The sequence below is a fragment of the Triturus cristatus genome, chromosome 7 (genome assembly GCF_964204655.1).
Source record: "Triturus cristatus chromosome 7, aTriCri1.1, whole genome shotgun sequence".
NCBI classification, from domain to species: domain Eukaryota; kingdom Metazoa; phylum Chordata; class Amphibia; order Caudata; family Salamandridae; genus Triturus; species Triturus cristatus.
Genome location: NC_140590.1, coordinates 593,599,937 through 593,623,661, shown reverse-complemented (window position 1 = coordinate 593,623,661; position 23,725 = coordinate 593,599,937). Strand labels below are relative to the sequence as shown.

Below are 23,725 nucleotides of genomic sequence, written 5' to 3'. Positions count from 1 at the left end.
ACATATGTATTTTTAGCTTAGCGCTCCTTAGAGTATATCTAGATTGTATTTGCCCAGGGACTATACGACTCGAGATGTTAGCCAGCTTCCCTCCTCTCAAAGTCTGCTTTCCTTCCTTATGCTTTTCTAGACAACTTATAGATAGATTTCCCAGTTTTACCCCCTCTCCTTACCCTTATTAGCTGGTATCTGTTGTTTTATAACCAGCTCACTGTGTCCTGCATATGTTGATCTCCTTGAAAGTACAGTGATTTCACCTCTTTCGTTGTCTTCCGCGTCTTCCACGTCTTTTCTTTTACCTCCACCTTTACCTTGACAGCTTGGGATGTAAATTAGGCTGCCTGCACTCCGAGTTCACCTCAGGCAAGCAGCAGCACGAGCCCAGAGAAGACCCTAGTCTCCATAGGTAACCGACACTCTCCCCAAGCCTACACCTCGCTGATTAGCGCTCTGTAGATCTTCAGAGTCCCGCACCGACTCCACGCCCTCGCCCAGAGCTTTCACCGCCTAGCCATGTCAGCAAACTCCGTCGCGCCACTCAGTGACAAACTAAAGCCTGACACTGAAGAAAGTGTTATCATGCACTGCATTTATTATGATGCATCAGGGCAACTTGAGTGCTGGAGTGTGAGGCAGTGTGCGCCCATCCCCCTTCTGTAGACAACATACTATTCACTATTGGAAAGTTCATTTTGTACACATTTCTCGTAAATTCCAACAGAGTGTTGGTACATTTTGCTTTTTGTTATTTTTATTTGTTTTTGTGTTTTTAAATTTTTTTCTTTTTTTTGTCATTCTCTTTTTGTACAATTGGCTAACTTTCTACACTATCACAAGGACCTTTATTGTACCATAGACACAATCCCTTCAGAGTACGAGTCTCCCTTATACTTTCTGCATAATGCATAACCTGGCGTATTCTAACTCGTGTCTAGACCCCTTTAAAGACTTATAATGTTCTGTAATTCATAAATAGCAACACATTTGAACTCAATATGAGTACACAACCAATCGGTTTTGTGACTTGCCGTTATTTTCAAACATTGAAATTGCAGGTGCTGGATATTCCACTCCATCTTTGACAAGCAAGTGCTCATATTGCATAGGAAACATGTCCACTTAGAAAGTGCAAGTGCAAATTTCATACATCAGGATTATAAAGTGCAAGTGCTGTTGAATCCAAAATGTCCAAATCATGATGACAATTCTCATGTTACGTATATACAAACTACTCATTTGCCACTTATGTCTGTCCTGGATATTCCATACCTCGGATGGAGTTTTATCACAGATGGGTATACAAAGAAACTTTTTACATATATAATTCACCCTCACAAAGCATACCTTAATATCTCTAGGTTCGCTATAAAAAGTGCTAGTGCTTAAGTGTAAATTGTTGGTTTAAAGTGACAATGCATTTCAGAACACTGATTTCCAGCTTAGGAGCATACATTTCCATTGGTAAATATCCAATTGCAAAATTGCATAAACAGTGATATATCTCCAAAGCCAAACAAACTCCCTCCGGGAATCCCTGCCCATCGAGGGGTGGTGCGCAAACCAGCGGAGCAGTCTGGTAATCAATATCAAATAAAGCACTTTAGTAAAGCACACTCTCAGGTCAGAAATACATCAGTCAGCGTTCCAAATTAGCAAGGGAATTTATTCCATTCATAAACCCTCTGTGACGTGTTTTGACCTCACAAGGTCTTGATCACACACCGGAGTAGAAATTCCAAGGGCCTTACGTACATTTCCTGTTTAAACATTAACAAAGGTCTAAACCAAAGTATGAACATGTAAAGTACAACAAAATAGTCGCCATCTTTGGACGGAAAAAAATAAGTAAAGTACTATACAATTCAAGTTGAAAAAGTACAGTCCATACTGTGGATACTTGCCACCTGGAATAAAATTATACATCAAAGCTAATATCTTACAATGTACAATATTGGTGCCCGTTAAAACGGGTTGGTTTAGTGCTAACAATGGCTGCGTCCCCAGAGACTCCCTGGGGTCTGTGTACTGCTGCGAATTGCATGTGTAACATCCAAAGCCGCTGATGCACTATTCTTAATCTGCGGGAGCGTGTTCTGTCCAAGTGAGCGGGGCTGAACTACGTACCCACGGGTTTGCTAACCCTCTTGGTGTATTCTAGTGCCTGAAGTCACAGAGAATACTCTGTGAGTCAGCGGGATTTATATTCTGTACACTAGTGTTAGAGGTCACCTCTGACTGACCTCGTCACTTCCGATTAATAAGGGCTCACTTGCAGTGCCTATGTTCACACCAGTGGTGTGTTGCTCTCCCTGATATCACATGAAGGTGTAACCCGTGGTTATACATGTTGGGTGTCTTTACTCTAGTGGTAGTGTCCTTAGATATTGCCATCGTGTCACCCCGTCTACATACGCTCCATGCAGTATCTGTATTCACACTAGTGGTGTGTACATGTTATCAGCGGAATGTGGGATATGTCGTAAAATAACCAGGATGCAGTGCTAGACCCTTTGTCCCAATCACAGCCCCTATATGTCATCCTTCAAAAGTGGGGAGTAATTACAAAATAAATCACATAAAAATAACAAGCGAAGATGTCTTATCCGGGAGCTGAGATGCAACACAGAGATCTCGCGAAGAAAAGGGTAGGGACCATGTTGTCACAGGAACAAGACATAGATCCCTTTCCGTCCTCCTGTAAGAGATACATAGAGAGAAGAGAGAAACAGTGTAATAATCGGTTGAAATCCAAGAGACTTCAATCATCGAAAATTCAATCTTTAAAAAGTTAAATTTTAGAAAATTCAAGCACAGATAGAATTCATCATGGTAGCTTGGTAAACCCTTTAAAAACATAAAATCGCATCTACAGGTATAACAGGTAAGAAAAAGTAAGAAACAGTAAGAAAAAGTAAGACTAGGCAGGTCTACATAGGCTTCTTGCAGGTGTACTGCCATTTCTTCATCTAAATTGTGTCCATTGGGGTACAACGTGCCCAACCCTATTATGTGCCTAGATACATGTTGCCTTTGTTTCAGAGTGCAGTTACCTCCTGTTCTGTTTCCGCTCACCTGCTCTATGGCATAGAAACTGTCTGAAAAATGGTGTGTTTCGTGGTGTCTGGCAATAGGGCATTGCTGATCTTTATTCGTTATGGCCCTCGTATGCTCAAAGATTCTTTTCTTCGTCAAATGTTTTGTGCTCCCTACATATCTGAGTCCACATAGACATTCCAAAACATACACTATGAAAGTGGTACTGCATGTTAGGAATTGTTTGATAGGGATAGAACTGTTGGTACTTGTGTTGTAGTAATCCTTCTTTATGCGGCTACTGCCACAGGCCTTGCAGTGGCCGCATGGAAAGAAGCCCTGAAGATTTACTCCCCTAGTTTGTTCAGTACTAGTGAGGTCACTGTGCACAAGTAAATCTCGTAGGTTGGGTCCCCTTATGTATGCTATTCTTGGTCTGGTAGGCATGCTACTCCCTAAGATGGGATCCTCTCTAAGCATGTTCCAATTGCATGCTATGTTCTTGCGAATCATGTCTGCATTGCCATTGTACGTAAGAATTACCCTAGTTTTACTGCTGTCAGTAGTAGCGGCGGTGCTGTTGGTCTTCTCCTCTAAAGTGGTGCATCTCTCTATGTTCTTGACCCATTCTGTCGGTCTCTTGAGAACCCATGCTGGATAACCCCTTTCCCGGAATCTGGCGATCATGGTTCCTTGCTCTCTGGTAAATGCTTCCTCAGAACAGCAATTACGTCTAGCTCTGAGCAATTCCCCAAATGGGATGCTCAACTTTAGATTGGCTAATCATAGCGTGGAGCAGAATGTTATCTGCTATGCATTTTCTAAACAGGCAGGTGTAGACCCTAATGGAAACTATCTCTATCTTGGTGTCCAGGTATTCCACTTCATTTCTGCTGATCACACTGGTGAGTTTGATGTTGTGGGAATTCTGGTTGAGTTTGGCTACAAACCCACAAGTTTCCTGTTCACTGCCCTTCCAGATGACAAACAAGTCTTCTATGTACCACAAACACAGAATCACCTTGGCTAGGTCGGGATGCAAGTTAATGTCCTTTCCTATCTCCTCCTCCCTGGCCCCCATGAACAGGTTAGCACAGCTAGGAGCGAAGCATGTTCCCACTGCCGTTCCGAGGGTCAGTCTGTACAGACAATCATTAAACAGAAAATAATTGTTCTCGAGACAGAAACTGATCATGTCTAATAACATCTGTGTGTGCTCCATATATCTGATGGGTCTGCGTTCCGGTACACACACATATATATATATATATATATATATATGTATATATATATATTCCACCAATCCCGCTTCTATGAAAAACGGGCTGACATATGCTCAGGTACGATTCTGGAAAGCTTTATTTTCACCATCAGGGCACATCATGCTTGGTTAAAAGTTCGCCATTGCTGTAACACCTGGCAGACGCGTTTCGGCTTGGTTGCCTTCCTCAATGCCAGCTTAGTGTGACAGAGAAGCGCACACAGGGATTTAAAAGCTCAAAAGTTCACACATCAACTCCCATTGGAGGATACTCGTGGTTATAGAAAGAGGACTGCGGGTTTAAGATAGTACTCACTCCTCCTATTGTGCTTTGTCCCCTTTACAGCACGATAGATTAAAATCCCTGTATGCAGCAGGATGTTGGCCAAATCTTGCTGCTGGTTAGGAAAATATATAGTCCGAATCCGGGGACACAGTTCAGTGACCGCGTACCCTGCATATGATAATGCTCTGACTCCGTCAGCTGTCAGGCTACATTCTTCCACTGCAGCATGAAGACGGTGATTTGGCTTTCTTCCAATCGTCCTTTCAGCAGACCATCTGCTGCTCTTTCCCCAGTGTACCAACACTAGTGCCGCTGCTGGGGGGGCGCCGCGATGCGTACCTCATACGCTCACACCAAAGATTTGTCAGCAGTCGCGGAGCACCAGACCAAGAGGCGTGCCAGTTTCAAGCGCCGACCGCTTGACAACATACTCCACCAATCCCGCTTCTATGAAAAACGGGCTGACACATGCTCAGGTACGATTCTGGAAAGCTTTATTTTCACCATCAGGGCACATCATACTTGGTTAAAAGTTCGCCATTGCTGTAACACCTGGCAGACGCGTTTCGGCTTGGTTGCCTTCCTCAATGCCAGCTTAGTGTGACAGAGAAGCGCGCACAGGGATTTAAAAGCTCAAAAGTTCACACATCAACTCCCATTGGAGGATAGTCGTGGTTATAGAAAGAGGACTGCGGGTTTAAGATAGTACACACTCCGCCTATTGTGCTTTGTCCCCTTTACAGCACGATAGATTAAAATCCCTGTATGCAGCAGGATGTTGGCCAAATCTTGCTGCTGGTTAAAAAAATATATAGTCCGAATCCGGGGACACAGTTCAGTGACCGCGTACCCTGCATATGATAATGCTCTGACTCCGTCAGCTGTCAGGCTACATTCTCCCACTGCAGCATGAAGACGGTGATTTGGCTTTCTTCCAATCGTCCTTTCAGCAGACCATCTGCTGCTCTTTCCCCAGTGTACCAACACTAGTGCCGCTGCTGGGGGGGCGCCGCGATGCGTACCTCATACGCTCACACCAAAGATTTGTCAGCAGTCGCGGAGCACCAGACCAAGAGGCGTGCCAGTTTCAAGCGCCGACCGCTTGACAACATACTCCACCAATCCCGCTTCTATGAAAAACGGGCTGACACATGCTCAGGTACGATTCTGGAAAGCTTTATTTTCACCATCAGGGCACATCATGCTTGGTTAAAAGTTCGCCATTGCTGTAACACCTGGCAGACGCGTTTCGGCTTGGTTGCCTTCCTCAATGCCAGCTTAGTGTGACAGAGAAGCGCGCACAGGAATTTAAAAGCTCAAAAGTTCACACATCAACTCCCATTGGAGGATACTCGTGGTTATAGAAAGAGGACTGCGGGTTTAAGATAGTACTCACTCCGCCTATTGTGCTTTGCCCCCTTTACAGCACGATAGATTAAAATCCCTGTATGCAGCAGGATGTTGGCCAAATCTTGCTGCTGGTTAAGAAAATATATAGTCCGAATCCGGGGACACAGTTCAGTGACCGCGTACCCTGCATATGATAATGCTCTGACTCCGTCAGCTGTCAGGCTACATTCTCCCACTGCAGCATGAAGACGGTGATTTGGCTTTCTTCCAATCGTCCTTTCAGCAGACTATCGGCTGCTCTTTCCCCAGTGTACCAACACTAGTGCCGCTGCTGGGGGGGCGCCGCGATGCGTACCTCATACGCTCACACCAAAGATTTGTCGGCAGTCGCGGAGCACCAGACCAAGAGGCGTGCCAGTTTCAAGCGCCGACCGCTTGACAACATACTCCACCAATCCCGCTTCTATGAAAAACGGGCCGACACATGCTCAGGTACGATTCTGGAAAGCTTTATTTTCACCATCAGGGCACATCATGCTTGGTTAAAAGTTCGCCATTGCTGTAACACCTGGCAGACGCGTTTCGGCTTGGTTGCCTTCCTCAATGCCAGCTTAGTGTGACAGAGAAGCGCGCACAGGGATTTAAAAGCTCAAAAGTTCACACATCAACTCCCATTGGAGGATACTCGTGGTTATAGAAAGAGGACTGCGGGTTTAAGATAGTACTCACTCCGCCTATTGTGCTTTGTCCCCTTTACAGCACAATAGATTAAAATCCCTGTATGCAGCAGGATGTTGGCCAAATCTTGCTGCTGGTTAAGAAAATATATAGTCCGAATCCGGGGACACAGTTCAGTGACCGCGTACCCTGCATATGATAATGCTCTGACTCCGTCAGCTGTCAGGCTACATTCTCCCACTGCAGCATGAAGACGGTGATTTGGCTTTCTTCCAATCGTCCTTTCAGCAGACCATCTGCTGCTCTTTCCCCAGTGTACCAACACCAGTGCCGCTGCTGGGGGGGCATCGCGATGCGTACCTCATACGTTCACACCAAAGATTTGTCGGCAGTCGCGGAGCACCAGACCAAGAGGCGTGCCAGTTTCAAGCGCCGACCGCTTGACAACATACTCCACCAATCCCGCTTCTATGAAAAACGGGCTGACACATGCTCAGGTACGATTCTGGAAAGCTTTATTTTCACCATCAGGGCACATCATGCTTGGTTTAAAGTTCGCCGTTGCTGTAACACCTGGCAGACGCGTTTTGGCTTGGTTGCCTTCCTCAATGCCAGCTTAGTGTGACAGAGAAGCGCGCACAGGGATTTAAAAGCTCAAAAGTTCACACATCAACTCCCATTGGAGGATACTCGTGGTTATAGAAAGAGGACTGCGGGTTTAAGATAGTACTCACTCCGCCTATTGTGCTTTGTCCCCTTTACAGCACGATAGATTAAAATCCCTGTATGCAGCAGGATGTTGGCCAAATCTTGCTGCTGGTTAAGAAAATATATAGTCCGAATCCGGGGACACAGTTCAGTGACCGCGTACCCTGCATATGATAATGCTCTGACTCCGTCAGCTGTCAGGCTACATTCTCCCACTGCAGCATGAAGACGGTGATTTGGCTTTCTTCCAATCGTCCTTTCAGCAGACCATCTGCTGCTCTTTCCCCAGTGTACCAACACTAGTGCTGCTGCTGGGGGGGCGCCGCGATGCGTACCTCATACGCTCACACCAAAGATTTGTGGGCAGTCGCGGAGCACCAGACCAAGAGGCGTGCCAGTTTCAAGCGCCGACCGCTTGACAACATACTCCACCAATCCCGCTTCTATGAAAAACGGGCTGACACATGCTCAGGTACGATTCTGGAAAGCTTTATTTTCACCATCAGGGCACATCATGCTTGGTTAAAAGTTCGCCATTGCTGTAACACCTGGCAGACGCGTTTCGGCTTGGTTGCCTTCCACAATGCCAGCTTAGTGTGACAGAGAAGCGCGCACAGGGATTTAAAAGCTCAAAAGTTCACACATCAACTCCCATTGGAGGATACTCGTGGTTATAGAAAGAGGACTGCGGGTTTAAGATAGTACTCACTCCGCTTATTGTGCTTTGTCCCCTTTACAGCACGATAGATTAAAATCCCTGTATGCAGCAGGATGTTGGCCAAATCTTGCTGCTGGTTAAGAAAATATATAGTCCGAATCCGGGGACACAGTTCAGTGACCGCGTACCCTGCATATGATAATGCTCTGACTCCGTCAGCTGTCAGGCTATATTCTCCCACTGCAGCATGAAGACGCTGATTTGGCTTTCTTCCAATCGTCCTTTCAGCAGACCATCTGCTGCTCTTTCCCCAGTGTACCAACACTAGTGCCGCTGCTGGGGGGGCGCCGCGATGCGTACCTCATACGCTCACACCAAAGATTTGTCGGCAGTCGCGGAGCACCAGACCAAGAGGCGTGCCAGTTTCAAGCGCCGACCGCTTGACAACATACTCCACCAATCCCGCTTCTATGAAAAACGGGCTGACACATGCTCAGGTACGATTCTGGAAAGCTTTATTTTCACCATCAGGGCACATCATGCTTGGTTAAAAGTTCGCCATTGCTGTAACACCTGGCAGACGCGTTTCGGCTTGGTTGCCTTCCTCAATGCCAGCTTAGTGTGACAGAGAAGCGCGCACAGGGATTTAAAAGCTCAAAAGTTCACACATCAACTCCCATTGGAGGATACTCGTGGTTATAGAAAGAGGACTGCGGGTTTAAGATAGTACTTACTCCGCCTATTGTGCTTTGTCCCCTTTACAGCACGATAGATTAAAATCCCTGTATGCAGCAGGATATTGCCCAAATCTTGCTGCTGGTTAAGAAAATATATAGTCTGAATCCGGGGACACAGTTCAGTGACCGCGTACCCTGCATATGATAATGCTCTGACTCCGTCAGCTGTCAGGCTACATTCTCCCACTGCAGCATGAAGACGGTGATTTGGCTTTCTTCCAATCGTCCTTTCAGCAGACCATCTGCTGCTCTTTCCCCAGTGTACCAACACTAGTGCCGCTGCTGGGGGGGCGCCGCGATGCGTACCTCATACGCTCACACCAAAGATTTGTGGGCAGTTGCGGAGCACCAGACCAAGAGGCGTGCCAGTTTCAAGCGCCGACTGCTTGACAACATACTCCACCAATCCCGCTTCTATGAAAAACGGGCTGACACATGCTCAGGTACGATTCTGGAAAGCTTTATTTTCACCATCAGGGCACATCATGCTTGGTTTAAAGTTCGCCGTTGCTGTAACACCTGGCAGACGCGTTTTGGCTTGGTTGCCTTCCTCAATGCCAGCTTAGTGTGACAGAGAAGCGCGCACAGGGATTTAAAAGCTCAAAAGTTCACACATCAACTCCCATTGGAGGATACTCGTGGTTATAGAAAGAGGACTGCGGGTTTAAGATAGTACTCACTCCGCCTATTGTGCTTTGTCCCCTTTACAGCACGATAGATTAAAATCCCTGTATGCAGCAGGATGTTGGCCAAATCTTGCTGCTGGTTAAGAAAATATATAGTCCGAATCCGGGGACACAGTTCAGTGACCGCGTACCCTGCATATGATAATGCTCTGACTCCGTCAGCTGTCAGGCTACATTCTCCCACTGCAGCATGAAGACGGTGATTTGGCTTTCTTCCAATCGTCCTTTCAGCAGACCATCTGCTGCTCTTTCCCCAGTGTACCAACACTAGTGCTGCTGCTGGGGGGGCGCCGCGATGCGTACCTCATACGCTCACACCAAAGATTTGTGGGCAGTCGCGGAGCACCAGACCAAGAGGCGTGCCAGTTTCAAGCGCCGACCGCTTGACAACATACTCCACCAATCCCGCTTCTATGAAAAACGGGCTGACACATGCTCAGGTACGATTCTGGAAAGCTTTATTTTCACCATCAGGGCACATCATGCTTGGTTAAAAGTTCGCCATTGCTGTAACACCTGGCAGACGCGTTTCGGCTTGGTTGCCTTCCACAATGCCAGCTTAGTGTGACAGAGAAGCGCGCACAGGGATTTAAAAGCTCAAAAGTTCACACATCAACTCCCATTGGAGGATACTCGTGGTTATAGAAAGAGGACTGCGGGTTTAAGATAGTACTCACTCCGCTTATTGTGCTTTGTCCCCTTTACAGCACGATAGATTAAAATCCCTGTATGCAGCAGGATGTTGGCCAAATCTTGCTGCTGGTTAAGAAAATATATAGTCCGAATCCGGGGACACAGTTCAGTGACCGCGTACCCTGCATATGATAATGCTCTGACTCCGTCAGCTGTCAGGCTATATTCTCCCACTGCAGCATGAAGACGGTGATTTGGCTTTCTTCCAATCGTCCTTTCAGCAGACCATCTGCTGCTCTTTCCCCAGTGTACCAACACTAGTGCCGCTGCTGGGGGGGCGCCGCGATGCGTACCTCATACGCTCACACCAAAGATTTGTCGGCAGTCGCGGAGCACCAGACCAAGAGGCGTGCCAGTTTCAAGCGCCGACCGCTTGACAACATACTCCACCAATCCCGCTTCTATGAAAAACGGGCTGACACATGCTCAGGTACGATTCTGGAAAGCTTTATTTTCACCATCAGGGCACATCATGCTTGGTTAAAAGTTCGCCATTGCTGTAACACCTGGCAGACGCGTTTCGGCTTGGTTGCCTTCCTCAATGCCAGCTTAGTGTGACAGAGAAGCGCGCACAGGGATTTAAAAGCTCAAAAGTTCACACATCAACTCCCATTGGAGGATACTCGTGGTTATAGAAAGAGGACTGCGGGTTTAAGATAGTACTCACTCCGCCTATTGTGCTTTGTCCCCTTTACAGCACGATAGATTAAAATCCCTGTATGCAGCAGGATGTTGGCCAAATCTTGCTGCTGGTTAAGAAAATATATAGTCCGAATCCGGGGACACAGTTCAGTGACCGCGTACCCTGCATATGATAATGCTCTGACTCCGTCAGCTGTCAGGCTACATTCTCCCACTGCAGCATGAAGACGGTAATTTGGCTTTCTTCCAATCGTCCTTTCAGCAGACCATCTGCTGCTCTTTCCCCAGTGTACCAACACTAGTGCCACTGCTGGGGGGGCGCCGCAATGCGTACCTCATACGCTCACACCAAAGATTTGTCGGCAGTCGCGGAGCACCAGACCAAGAGGCGTGCCAGTTTCAAGCGCCGACTGCTTGACAACATACTCCACCAATCCCGCTTCTATGAAAAACGGGCTGACACATGCTCAGGTACGATTCTGGAAAGCTTTATTTTCACCATCAGGGCACATCATGCTTGGTTTAAAGTTCGCCGTTGCTGTAACACCTGGCAGACGCGTTTTGGCTTGGTTGCCTTCCTCAATGCCAGCTTAGTGTGACAGAGAAGCGCGCACAGGGATTTAAAAGCTCAAAAGTTCACACATCAACTCCCATTGGAGGATACTCGTGGTTATAGAAAGAGGACTGCGGGTTTAAGATAGTACTCACTCCGCCTATTGTGCTTTGTCCCCTTTACAGCACGATAGATTAAAATCCCTGTATGCAGCAGGATGTTGGCCAAATCTTGCTGCTGGTTAAGAAAATATATAGTCCGAATCCGGGGACACAGTTCAGTGACCGCGTACCCTGCATATGATAATGCTCTGACTCCGTCAGCTGTCAGGCTACATTCTCCCACTGCAGCATGAAGACGGTGATTTGGCTTTCTTCCAATCGTCCTTTCAGCAGACCATCTGCTGCTCTTTCCCCAGTGTACCAACACTAGTGCTGCTGCTGGGGGGGCGCCGCGATGCGTACCTCATACGCTCACACCAAAGATTTGTGGGCAGTCGCGGAGCACCAGACCAAGAGGCGTGCCAGTTTCAAGCGCCGACCGCTTGACAACATACTCCACCAATCCCGCTTCTATGAAAAACGGGCTGACACATGCTCAGGTACGATTCTGGAAAGCTTTATTTTCACCATCAGGGCACATCATGCTTGGTTAAAAGTTCGCCATTGCTGTAACACCTGGCAGACGCGTTTCGGCTTGGTTGCCTTCCACAATGCCAGCTTAGTGTGACAGAGAAGCGCGCACAGGGATTTAAAAGCTCAAAAGTTCACACATCAACTCCCATTGGAGGATACTCGTGGTTATAGAAAGAGGACTGCGGGTTTAAGATAGTACTCACTCCGCTTATTGTGCTTTGTCCCCTTTACAGCACGATAGATTAAAATCCCTGTATGCAGCAGGATGTTGGCCAAATCTTGCTGCTGGTTAAGAAAATATATAGTCCGAATCCGGGGACACAGTTCAGTGACCGCGTACCCTGCATATGATAATGCTCTGACTCCGTCAGCTGTCAGGCTATATTCTCCCACTGCAGCATGAAGACGGTGATTTGGCTTTCTTCCAATCGTCCTTTCAGCAGACCATCTGCTGCTCTTTCCCCAGTGTACCAACACTAGTGCCGCTGCTGGGGGGGCGCCGCGATGCGTACCTCATACGCTCACACCAAAGATTTGTCGGCAGTCGCGGAGCACCAGACCAAGAGGCGTGCCAGTTTCAAGCGCCGACCGCTTGACAACATACTCCACCAATCCCGCTTCTATGAAAAACGGGCTGACACATGCTCAGGTACGATTCTGGAAAGCTTTATTTTCACCATCAGGGCACATCATGCTTGGTTAAAAGTTCGCCATTGCTGTAACACCTGGCAGACGCGTTTCGGCTTGGTTGCCTTCCTCAATGCCAGCTTAGTGTGACAGAGAAGCGCGCACAGGGATTTAAAATCTCAAAAGTTCACACATCAACTCCCATTGGAGGATACTCGTGGTTATAGAAAGAGGACTGCGGGTTTAAGATAGTACTCACTCCGCCTATTGTGCTTTGTCCCCTTTACAGCACGATAGATTAAAATCCCTGTATGCAGCAGGATGTTGGCCAAATCTTGCTGCTGGTTAAGAAAATATATAGTCCGAATCCGGGGACACAGTTCAGTGACCGCGTACCCTGCATATGATAATGCTCTGACTCCGTCAGCTGTCAGGCTACATTCTCCCACTGCAGCATGAAGACGGTAATTTGGCTTTCTTCCAATCGTCCTTTCAGCAGACCATCTGCTGCTCTTTCCCCAGTGTACCAACACTAGTGCCACTGCTGGGGGGGCGCCGCAATGCGTACCTCATACGCTCACACCAAAGATTTGTCGGCAGTCGCGGAGCACCAGACCAAGAGGCGTGCCAGTTTCAAGCGCCGACCGCTTGACAACATACTCCACCAATCCCGCTTCTATGAAAAACGGGCTGACACATGCTCAGGTACGATTCTGGAAAGCTTTATTTTCACCATCAGGGCACATCATGCTTGGTTAAAAGTTCGCCATTGCTGTAACACCTGGCAGACGCGTTTCGGCTTGGTTGCCTTCCTCAATGCCAGCTTAGTGTGACAGAGAAGCGCGCACAGGGATTTAAAAGCTCAAAAGTTCACACATCAACTCCCATTGGAGGATACTCGTGGTTATAGAAAGAGGACTGCGGGTTTAAGATAGTACTTACTCCGCCTATTGTGCTTTGTCCCCTTTACAGCACGATAGATTAAAATCCCTGTATGCAGCAGGATATTGCCCAAATCTTGCTGCTGGTTAAGAAAATATATAGTCTGAATCCGGGGACACAGTTCAGTGACCGCGTACCCTGCATATGATAATGCTCTGACTCCGTCAGCTGTCAGGCTACATTCTCCCACTGCAGCATGAAGACGGTGATTTGGCTTTCTTCCAATCGTCCTTTCAGCAGACCATCTGCTGCTCTTTCCCCAGTGTACCAACACTAGTGCCGCTGCTGGGGGGGCGCCGCGATGCGTACCTCATACGCTCACACCAAAGATTTGTGGGCAGTTGCGGAGCACCAGACCAAGAGGCGTGCCAGTTTCAAGCGCCGACTGCTTGACAACATACTCCACCAATCCCGCTTCTATGAAAAACGGGCTGACACATGCTCATTTACGATTCTGGAAAGCTTTATTTTCACCATCAGGGCACATCATGCTTGGTTTAAAGTTCGCCGTTGCTGTAACACCTGGCAGACGCGTTTTGGCTTGGTTGCCTTCCTCAATGCCAGCTTAGTGTGACAGAGAAGCGCGCACAGGGATTTAAAAGCTCAAAAGTTCACACATCAACTCCCATTGGAGGATACTCGTGGTTATAGAAAGAGGACTGCGGGTTTAAGATAGTACTCACTCCGCCTATTGTGCTTTGTCCCCTTTACAGCACGATAGATTAAAATCCCTGTATGCAGCAGGATGTTGGCCAAATCTTGCTGCTGGTTAAGAAAATATATAGTCCGAATCCGGGGACACAGTTCAGTGACCGCGTACCCTGCATATGATAATGCTCTGACTCCGTCAGCTGTCAGGCTACATTCTCCCACTGCAGCATGAAGACGGTGATTTGGCTTTCTTCCAATCGTCCTTTCAGCAGACCATCTGCTGCTCTTTCCCCAGTGTACCAACACTAGTGCTGCTGCTGGGGGGGCGCCGCGATGCGTACCTCATACGCTCACACCAAAGATTTGTGGGCAGTCGCGGAGCACCAGACCAAGAGGCGTGCCAGTTTCAAGCGCCGACCGCTTGACAACATACTCCACCAATCCCGCTTCTATGAAAAACGGGCTGACACATGCTCAGGTACGATTCTGGAAAGCTTTATTTTCACCATCAGGGCACATCATGCTTGGTTAAAAGTTCGCCATTGCTGTAACACCTGGCAGACGCGTTTCGGCTTGGTTGCCTTCCACAATGCCAGCTTAGTGTGACAGAGAAGCGCGCACAGGGATTTAAAAGCTCAAAAGTTCACACATCAACTCCCATTGGAGGATACTCGTGGTTATAGAAAGAGGACTGCGGGTTTAAGATAGTACTCACTCCGCTTATTGTGCTTTGTCCCCTTTACAGCACGATAGATTAAAATCCCTGTATGCAGCAGGATGTTGGCCAAATCTTGCTGCTGGTTAAGAAAATATATAGTCCGAATCCGGGGACACAGTTCAGTGACCGCGTACCCTGCATATGATAATGCTCTGACTCCGTCAGCTGTCAGGCTATATTCTCCCACTGCAGCATGAAGACGGTGATTTGGCTTTCTTCCAATCGTCCTTTCAGCAGACCATCTGCTGCTCTTTCCCCAGTGTACCAACACTAGTGCCGCTGCTGGGGGGGCGCCGCGATGCGTACCTCATACGCTCACACCAAAGATTTGTCGGCAGTCGCGGAGCACCAGACCAAGAGGCGTGCCAGTTTCAAGCGCCGACCGCTTGACAACATACTCCACCAATCCCGCTTCTATGAAAAACGGGCTGACACATGCTCAGGTACGATTCTGGAAAGCTTTATTTTCACCATCAGGGCACATCATGCTTGGTTAAAAGTTCGCCATTGCTGTAACACCTGGCAGACGCGTTTCGGCTTGGTTGCCTTCCTCAATGCCAGCTTAGTGTGACAGAGAAGCGCGCACAGGGATTTAAAAGCTCAAAAGTTCACACATCAACTCCCATTGGAGGATACTCGTGGTTATAGAAAGAGGACTGCGGGTTTAAGATAGTACTCACTCCGCCTATTGTGCTTTGTCCCCTTTACAGCACGATAGATTAAAATCCCTGTATGCAGCAGGATGTTGGCCAAATCTTGCTGCTGGTTAAGAAAATATATAGTCCGAATCCGGGGACACAGTTCAGTGACCGCGTACCCTGCATATGATAATGCTCTGACTCCGTCAGCTGTCAGGCTACATTCTCCCACTGCAGCATGAAGACGGTAATTTGGCTTTCTTCCAATCGTCCTTTCAGCAGACCATCTGCTGCTCTTTCCCCAGTGTACCAACACTAGTGCCACTGCTGGGGGGGCGCCGCAATGCGTACCTCATACGCTCACACCAAAGATTTGTCGGCAGTCGCGGAGCACCAGACCAAGAGGCGTGCCAGTTTCAAGCGCCGACCGCTTGACAACATACTCCACCAATCCCGCTTCTATGAAAAACGGGCTGACACATGCTCAGGTACGATTCTGGAAAGCTTTATTTTCACCATCAGGGCACATCATGCTTGGTTAAAAGTTCGCCATTGCTGTAACACCTGGCAGACGCGTTTCGGCTTGGTTGCCTTCCTCAATGCCAGCTTAGTGTGACAGAGAAGCGCGCACAGGGATTTAAAAGCTCAAAAGTTCACACATCAACTCCCATTGGAGGATACTCGTGGTTATAGAAAGAGGACTGCGGGTTTAAGATAGTACTTACTCCGCCTATTGTGCTTTGTCCCCTTTACAGCACGATAGATTAAAATCCCTGTATGCAGCAGGATATTGCCCAAATCTTGCTGCTGGTTAAGAAAATATATAGTCTGAATCCGGGGACACAGTTCAGTGACCGCGTACCCTGCATATGATAATGCTCTGACTCCGTCAGCTGTCAGGCTACATTCTCCCACTGCAGCATGAAGACGGTGATTTGGCTTTCTTCCAATCGTCCTTTCAGCAGACCATCTGATGCTCTTTCCCCAGTGTACCAACACTAGTGCCGCTGCTGGGGGGGCGCCGCGATGCGTACCTCATACGCTCACACCAAAGATTTGTGGGCAGTTGCGGAGCACCAGACCAAGAGGCGTGCCAGTTTCAAGCGCCGACTGCTTGACAACATACTCCACCAATCCCGCTTCTATGAAAAACGGGCTGACACATGCTCAGGTACGATTCTGGAAAGCTTTATTTTCACCATCAGGGCACATCATGCTTGGTTTAAAGTTCGCCGTTGCTGTAACACCTGGCAGACGCGTTTTGGCTTGGTTGCCTTCCTCAATGCCAGCTTAGTGTGACAGAGAAGCGCGCACAGGGATTTAAAAGCTCAAAAGTTCACACATCAACTCCCATTGGAGGATACTCGTGGTTATAGAAAGAGGACTGCGGGTTTAAGATAGTACTCACTCCGCCTATTGTGCTTTGTCCCCTTTACAGCACGATAGATTAAAATCCCTGTATGCAGCAGGATGTTGGCCAAATCTTGCTGCTGGTTAAGAAAATATATAGTCCGAATCCGGGGACACAGTTCAGTGACCGCGTACCCTGCATATGATAATGCTCTGACTCCGTCAGCTGTCAGGCTACATTCTCCCACTGCAGCATGAAGACGGTGATTTGGCTTTCTTCCAATCGTCCTTTCAGCAGACCATCTGCTGCTCTTTCCCCAGTGTACCAACACTAGTGCTGCTGCTGGGGGGGCGCCGCGATGCGTACCTCATACGCTCACACCAAAGATTTGTGGGCAGTCGCGGAGCACCAGACCAAGAGGCGTGCCAGTTTCAAGCGCCGACCGCTTGACAACATACTCCACCAATCCCGCTTCTATGAAAAACGGGCTGACACATGCTCAGGTACGATTCTGGAAAGCTTTATTTTCACCATCAGGGCACATCATGCTTGGTTAAAAGTTCGCCATTGCTGTAACACCTGGCAGACGCGTTTCGGCTTGGTTGCCTTCCACAATGCCAGCTTAGTGTGACAGAGAAGCGCGCACAGGGATTTAAAAGCTCAAAAGTTCACACATCAACTCCCATTGGAGGATACTCGTGGTTATAGAAAGAGGACTGCGGGTTTAAGATAGTACTCACTCCGCTTATTGTGCTTTGTCCCCTTTACAGCACGATAGATTAAAATCCCTGTATGCAGCAGGATGTTGGCCAAATCTTGCTGCTGGTTAAGAAAATATATAGTCCGAATCCGGGGACACAGTTCAGTGACCGCGTACCCTGCATATGATAATGCTCTGACTCCGTCAGCTGTCAGGCTATATTCTCCCACTGCAGCATGAAGACGGTGATTTGGCTTTCTTCCAATCGTCCTTTCAGCAGACCATCTGCTGCTCTTTCCCCAGTGTACCAACACTAGTGCCGCTGCTGGGGGGGCGCCGCGATGCGTACCTCATACGCTCACACCAAAGATTTGTCGGCAGTCGCGGAGCACCAGACCAAGAGGCGTGCCAGTTTCAAGCGCCGACCGCTTGACAACATACTCCACCAATCCCGCTTCTATGAAAAACGGGCTGACACATGCTCAGGTACGATTCTGGAAAGCTTTATTTTCACCATCAGGGCACATCATGCTTGGTTAAAAGTTCGCCATTGCTGTAACACCTGGCAGACGCGTTTCGGCTTGGTTGCCTTCCTCAATGCCAGCTTAGTGTGACAGAGAAGCGCGCACAGGGATTTAAAAGCTCAAAAGTTCACACATCAACTCCCATTGGAGGATACTCGTGGTTATAGAAAGAGGACTGCGGGTTTAAGATAGTACTCACTCCGCCTATTGTGCTTTGTCCCCTTTACAGCACGATAGATTAAAATCCCTGTATGCAGCAGGATGTTGGCCAAATCTTGCTGCTGGTTAAGAAAATATATAGTCCGAATCCGGGGACACAGTTCAGTGACCGCGTACCCTGCATATGATAATGCTCTGACTCCGTCAGCTGTCAGGCTACATTCTCCCACTGCAGCATGAAGACGGTAATTTGGCTTTCTTCCAATCGTCCTTTCAGCAGACCATCTGCTGCTCTTTCCCCAGTGTACCAACACTAGTGCCACTGCTGGGGGGGCGCCGCAATGCGTACCTCATACGCTCACACCAAAGATTTGTCGGCAGTCGCGGAGCACCAGACCAAGAGGCGTGCCAGTTTCAAGCGCCGACCGCTTGACAACATACTCCACCAATCCCGCTTCTATGAAAAACGGGCTGACACATGCTCAGGTACGATTCTGGAAAGCTTTATTTTCACCATCAGGGCACATCATGCTTGGTTAAAAGTTCGCCATTGCTGTAACACCTGGCAGACGCGTTTCGGCTTGGTTGCCTTCCTCAATGCCAGCTTAGTGTGACAGAGAAGCGCGCACAGGGATTTAAAAGCTCAAAAGTTCACACATCAACTCCCATTGGAGGATACTCGTGGTTATAGAAAGAGGACTGCGGGTTTAAGATAGTACTTACTCCGCCTATTGTGCTTTGTCCCCTTTACAGCACGATAGATTAAAATCCCTGTATGCAGCAGGATATTGCCCAAATCTTGCTGCTGGTTAAGAAAATATATAGTCTGAATCCGGGGACACAGTTCAGTGACCGCGTACCCTGCATATGATAATGCTCTGACTCCGTCAGCTGTCAGGCTACATTCTCCCACTGCAGCATGAAGACGGTGATTTGGCTTTCTTCCAATCGTCCTTTCAGCAGACCATCTGCTGCTCTTTCCCCAGTGTACCAACACTAGTGCCGCTGCTGGGGGGGCGCCGCGATGCGTACCTCATACGCTCACACCAAAGATTTGTGGGCAGTTGCGGAGCACCAGACCAAGAGGCGTGCCAGTTTCAAGCGCCGACTGCTTGACAACATACTCCACCAATCCCGCTTCTATGAAAAACGGGCTGACACATGCTCAGGTACGATTCTGGAAAGCTTTATTTTCACCATCAGGGCACATCATGCTTGGTTTAAAGTTCGCCGTTGCTGTAACACCTGGCAGACGCGTTTTGGCTTGGTTGCCTTCCTCAATGCCAGCTTAGTGTGACAGAGAAGCGCGCACAGGGATTTAAAGGCTCAAAAGTTCACACATCAACTCCCATTGGAGGATACTCGTGGTTATAGAAAGAGGACTGCGGGTTTAAGATAGTACTCACTCCGCCTATTGTGCTTTGTCCCCTTTACAGCACGATAGATTAAAATCCCTGTATGCAGCAGGATGTTGGCCAAATCTTGCTGCTGGTTAAGAAAATATATAGTCCGAATCCGGGGACACAGTTCAGTGACCGCGTACCCTGCATATGATAATGCTCTGACTCCGTCAGCTGTCAGGCTACATTCTCCCACTGCAGCATGAAGACGGTAATTTGGCTTTCTTCCAATCGTCCTTTCAGCAGACCATCTGCTGCTCTTTCCCCAGTGTACCAACACTAGTGCCACTGCTGGGGGGGCGCCGCAATGCGTACCTCATACGCTCACACCAAAGATTTGTCGGCAGTCGCGGAGCACCAGACCAAGAGGCGTGCCAGTTTCAAGCGCCGACCGCTTGACAACATACTCCACCAATCCCGCTTCTATGAAAAACGGGCTGACACATGCTCAGGTACGATTCTGGAAAGCTTTATTTTCACCATCAGGGCACATCATGCTTGGTTAAAAGTTCGCCATTGCTGTAACACCTGGCAGACGCGTTTCGGCTTGGTTGCCTTCCTCAATGCCAGCTTAGTGTGACAGAGAAGCGCGCACAGGGATTTAAAAGCTCAAAAGTTCACACATCAACTCCCATTGGAGGATACTCGTGGTTATAGAAAGAGGACTGCGGGTTTAAGATAGTACTTACTCCGCCTATTGTGCTTTGTCCCCTTTACAGCACGATAGATTAAAATCCCTGTATGCAGCAGGATATTGCCCAAATCTTGCTGCTGGTTAAGAAAATATATAGTCTGAATCCGGGGACACAGTTCAGTGACCGCGTACCCTGCATATGATAATGCTCTGACTCCGTCAGCTGTCAGGCTACATTCTCCCACTGCAGCATGAAGACGGTGATTTGGCTTTCTTCCAATCGTCCTTTCAGCAGACCATCTGATGCTCTTTCCCCAGTGTACCAACACTAGTGCCGCTGCTGGGGGGGCGCCGCGATGCGTACCTCATACGCTCACACCAAAGATTTGTGGGCAGTTGCGGAGCACCAGACCAAGAGGCGTGCCAGTTTCAAGCGCCGACTGCTTGACAACATACTCCACCAATCCCGCTTCTATGAAAAACGGGCTGACACATGCTCAGGTACGATTCTGGAAAGCTTTATTTTCACCATCAGGGCACATCATGCTTGGTTTAAAGTTCGCCGTTGCTGTAACACCTGGCAGACGCGTTTTGGCTTGGTTGCCTTCCTCAATGCCAGCTTAGTGTGACAGAGAAGCGCGCACAGGGATTTAAAAGCTCAAAAGTTCACACATCAACTCCCATTGGAGGATACTCGTGGTTATAGAAAGAGGACTGCGGGTTTAAGATAGTACTCACTCCGCCTATTGTGCTTTGTCCCCTTTACAGCACGATAGATTAAAATCCCTGTATGCAGCAGGATGTTGGCCAAATCTTGCTACTGGTTAAGAAAATATATAGTCCGAATCCGGGGACACAGTTCAGTGACCGCGTACCCTGCATATGATAATGCTCTGACTCCGTCAGCTGTCAGGCTACATTCTCCCACTGCAGCATGAAGACGGTGATTTGGCTTTCTTCCAATCGTCCTTTCAGCAGACCATCTGCTGCTCTTTCCCCAGTGTACCAACACTAGTGCTGCTGCTGGGGGGGCGCCGCGATGCGTACCTCATACGCTCACACCAAAGATTTGTGGGCAGTCGCGGAGCACCAGACCAAGAGGCGTGCCAGTTTCAAGCGCCGACCGCTTGACAACATACTCCACCAATCCCGCTTCTATGAAAAACGGGCTGACACATGCTCAGGTACGATTCTGGAAAGCTTTATTTTCACCATCAGGGCACATCATGCTTGGTTAAAAGTTCGCCATTGCTGTAACACCTGGCAGACGCGTTTCGGCTTGGTTGCCTTCCACAATGCCAGCTTAGTGTGACAGAGAAGCGCGCACAGGGATTTAAAAGCTCAAAAGTTCACACATCAACTCCCATTGGAGGATACTCGTGGTTATAGAAAGAGGACTGCGGGTTTAAGATAGTACTCACTCCGCTTATTGTGCTTTGTCCCCTTTACAGCACGATAGATTAAAATCCCTGTATGCAGCAGGATGTTGGCCAAATCTTGCTGCTGGTTAAGAAAATATATAGTCCGAATCCGGGGACACAGTTCAGTGACCGCGTACCCTGCATATGATAATGCTCTGACTCCGTCAGCTGTCAGGCTATATTCTCCCACTGCAGCATGAAGACGGTGATTTGGCTTTCTTCCAATCGTCCTTTCAGCAGACCATCTGCTGCTCTTTCCCCAGTGTACCAACACTAGTGCCGCTGCTGGGGGGGCGCCGCGATGCGTACCTCATACGCTCACACCAAAGATTTGTCGGCAGTCGCGGAGCACCAGACCAAGAGGCGTGCCAGTTTCAAGCGCCGACCGCTTGACAACATACTCCACCAATCCCGCTTCTATGAAAAACGGGCTGACACATGCTCAGGTACGATTCTGGAAAGCTTTATTTTCACCATCAGGGCACATCATGCTTGGTTAAAAGTTCGCCATTGCTGTAACACCTGGCAGACGCGTTTCGGCTTGGTTGCCTTCCTCAATGCCAGCTTAGTGTGACAGAGAAGCGCGCACAGGGATTTAAAAGCTCAAAAGTTCACACATCAACTCCCATTGGAGGATACTCGTGGTTATAGAAAGAGGACTGCGGGTTTAAGATAGTACTCACTCCGCCTATTGTGCTTTGTCCCCTTTACAGCACGATAGATTAAAATCCCTGTATGCAGCAGGATGTTGGCCAAATCTTGCTGCTGGTTAAGAAAATATATAGTCCGAATCCGGGGACACAGTTCAGTGACCGCGTACCCTGCATATGATAATGCTCTGACTCCGTCAGCTGTCAGGCTACATTCTCCCACTGCAGCATGAAGACGGTAATTTGGCTTTCTTCCAATCGTCCTTTCAGCAGACCATCTGCTGCTCTTTCCCCAGTGTACCAACACTAGTGCCACTGCTGGGGGGGCGCCGCAATGCGTACCTCATACGCTCACACCAAAGATTTGTCGGCAGTCGCGGAGCACCAGACCAAGAGGCGTGCCAGTTTCAAGCGCCGACCGCTTGACAACATACTCCACCAATCCCGCTTCTATGAAAAACGGGCTGACACATGCTCAGGTACGATTCTGGAAAGCTTTATTTTCACCATCAGGGCACATCATGCTTGGTTAAAAGTTCGCCATTGCTGTAACACCTGGCAGACGCGTTTCGGCTTGGTTGCCTTCCTCAATGCCAGCTTAGTGTGACAGAGAAGCGCGCACAGGGATTTAAAAGCTCAAAAGTTCACACATCAACTCCCATTGGAGGATACTCGTGGTTATAGAAAGAGGACTGCGGGTTTAAGATAGTACTTACTCCGCCTATTGTGCTTTGTCCCCTTTACAGCACGATAGATTAAAATCCCTGTATGCAGCAGGATATTGCCCAAATCTTGCTGCTGGTTAAGAAAATATATAGTCTGAATCCGGGGACACAGTTCAGTGACCGCGTACCCTGCATATGATAATGCTCTGACTCCGTCAGCTGTCAGGCTACATTCTCCCACTGCAGCATGAAGACGGTGATTTGGCTTTCTTCCAATCGTCCTTTCAGCAGACCATCTGCTGCTCTTTCCCCAGTGTACCAACACTAGTGCCGCTGCTGGGGGGGCGCCGCGATGCGTACCTCATACGCTCACACCAAAGATTTGTGGGCAGTTGCGGAGCACCAGACCAAGAGGCGTGCCAGTTTCAAGCGCCGACTGCTTGACAACATACTCCACCAATCCCGCTTCTATGAAAAACGGGCTGACACATGCTCAGGTACGATTCTGGAAAGCTTTATTTTCACCATCAGGGCACATCATGCTTGGTTTAAAGTTCGCCGTTGCTGTAACACCTGGCAGACGCGTTTTGGCTTGGTTGCCTTCCTCAATGCCAGCTTAGTGTGACAGAGAAGCGCGCACAGGGATTTAAAGGCTCAAAAGTTCACACATCAACTCCCATTGGAGGATACTCGTGGTTATAGAAAGAGGACTGCGGGTTTAAGAT

The 23,725-nt window shown here is 48.5% G+C and overlaps 1 long non-coding RNA gene across 1 annotated transcript in view; it reads right to left on the bottom strand.

The window, feature by feature from the left end:
• Nucleotides 1-1,721: 1,721 nt before the first annotated feature.
• The window catches only part of LOC146810171 (uncharacterized), a 106,506-nt gene continuing 84,502 nt past the window's right edge, over nt 1,722-23,725 (bottom strand). The window contains exon 3 of the long non-coding RNA XR_014965633.1: nt 1,722-2,695. This is a non-coding gene — a long non-coding RNA (uncharacterized LOC146810171). The remainder of the gene's footprint in view (nt 2,696-23,725) is intronic.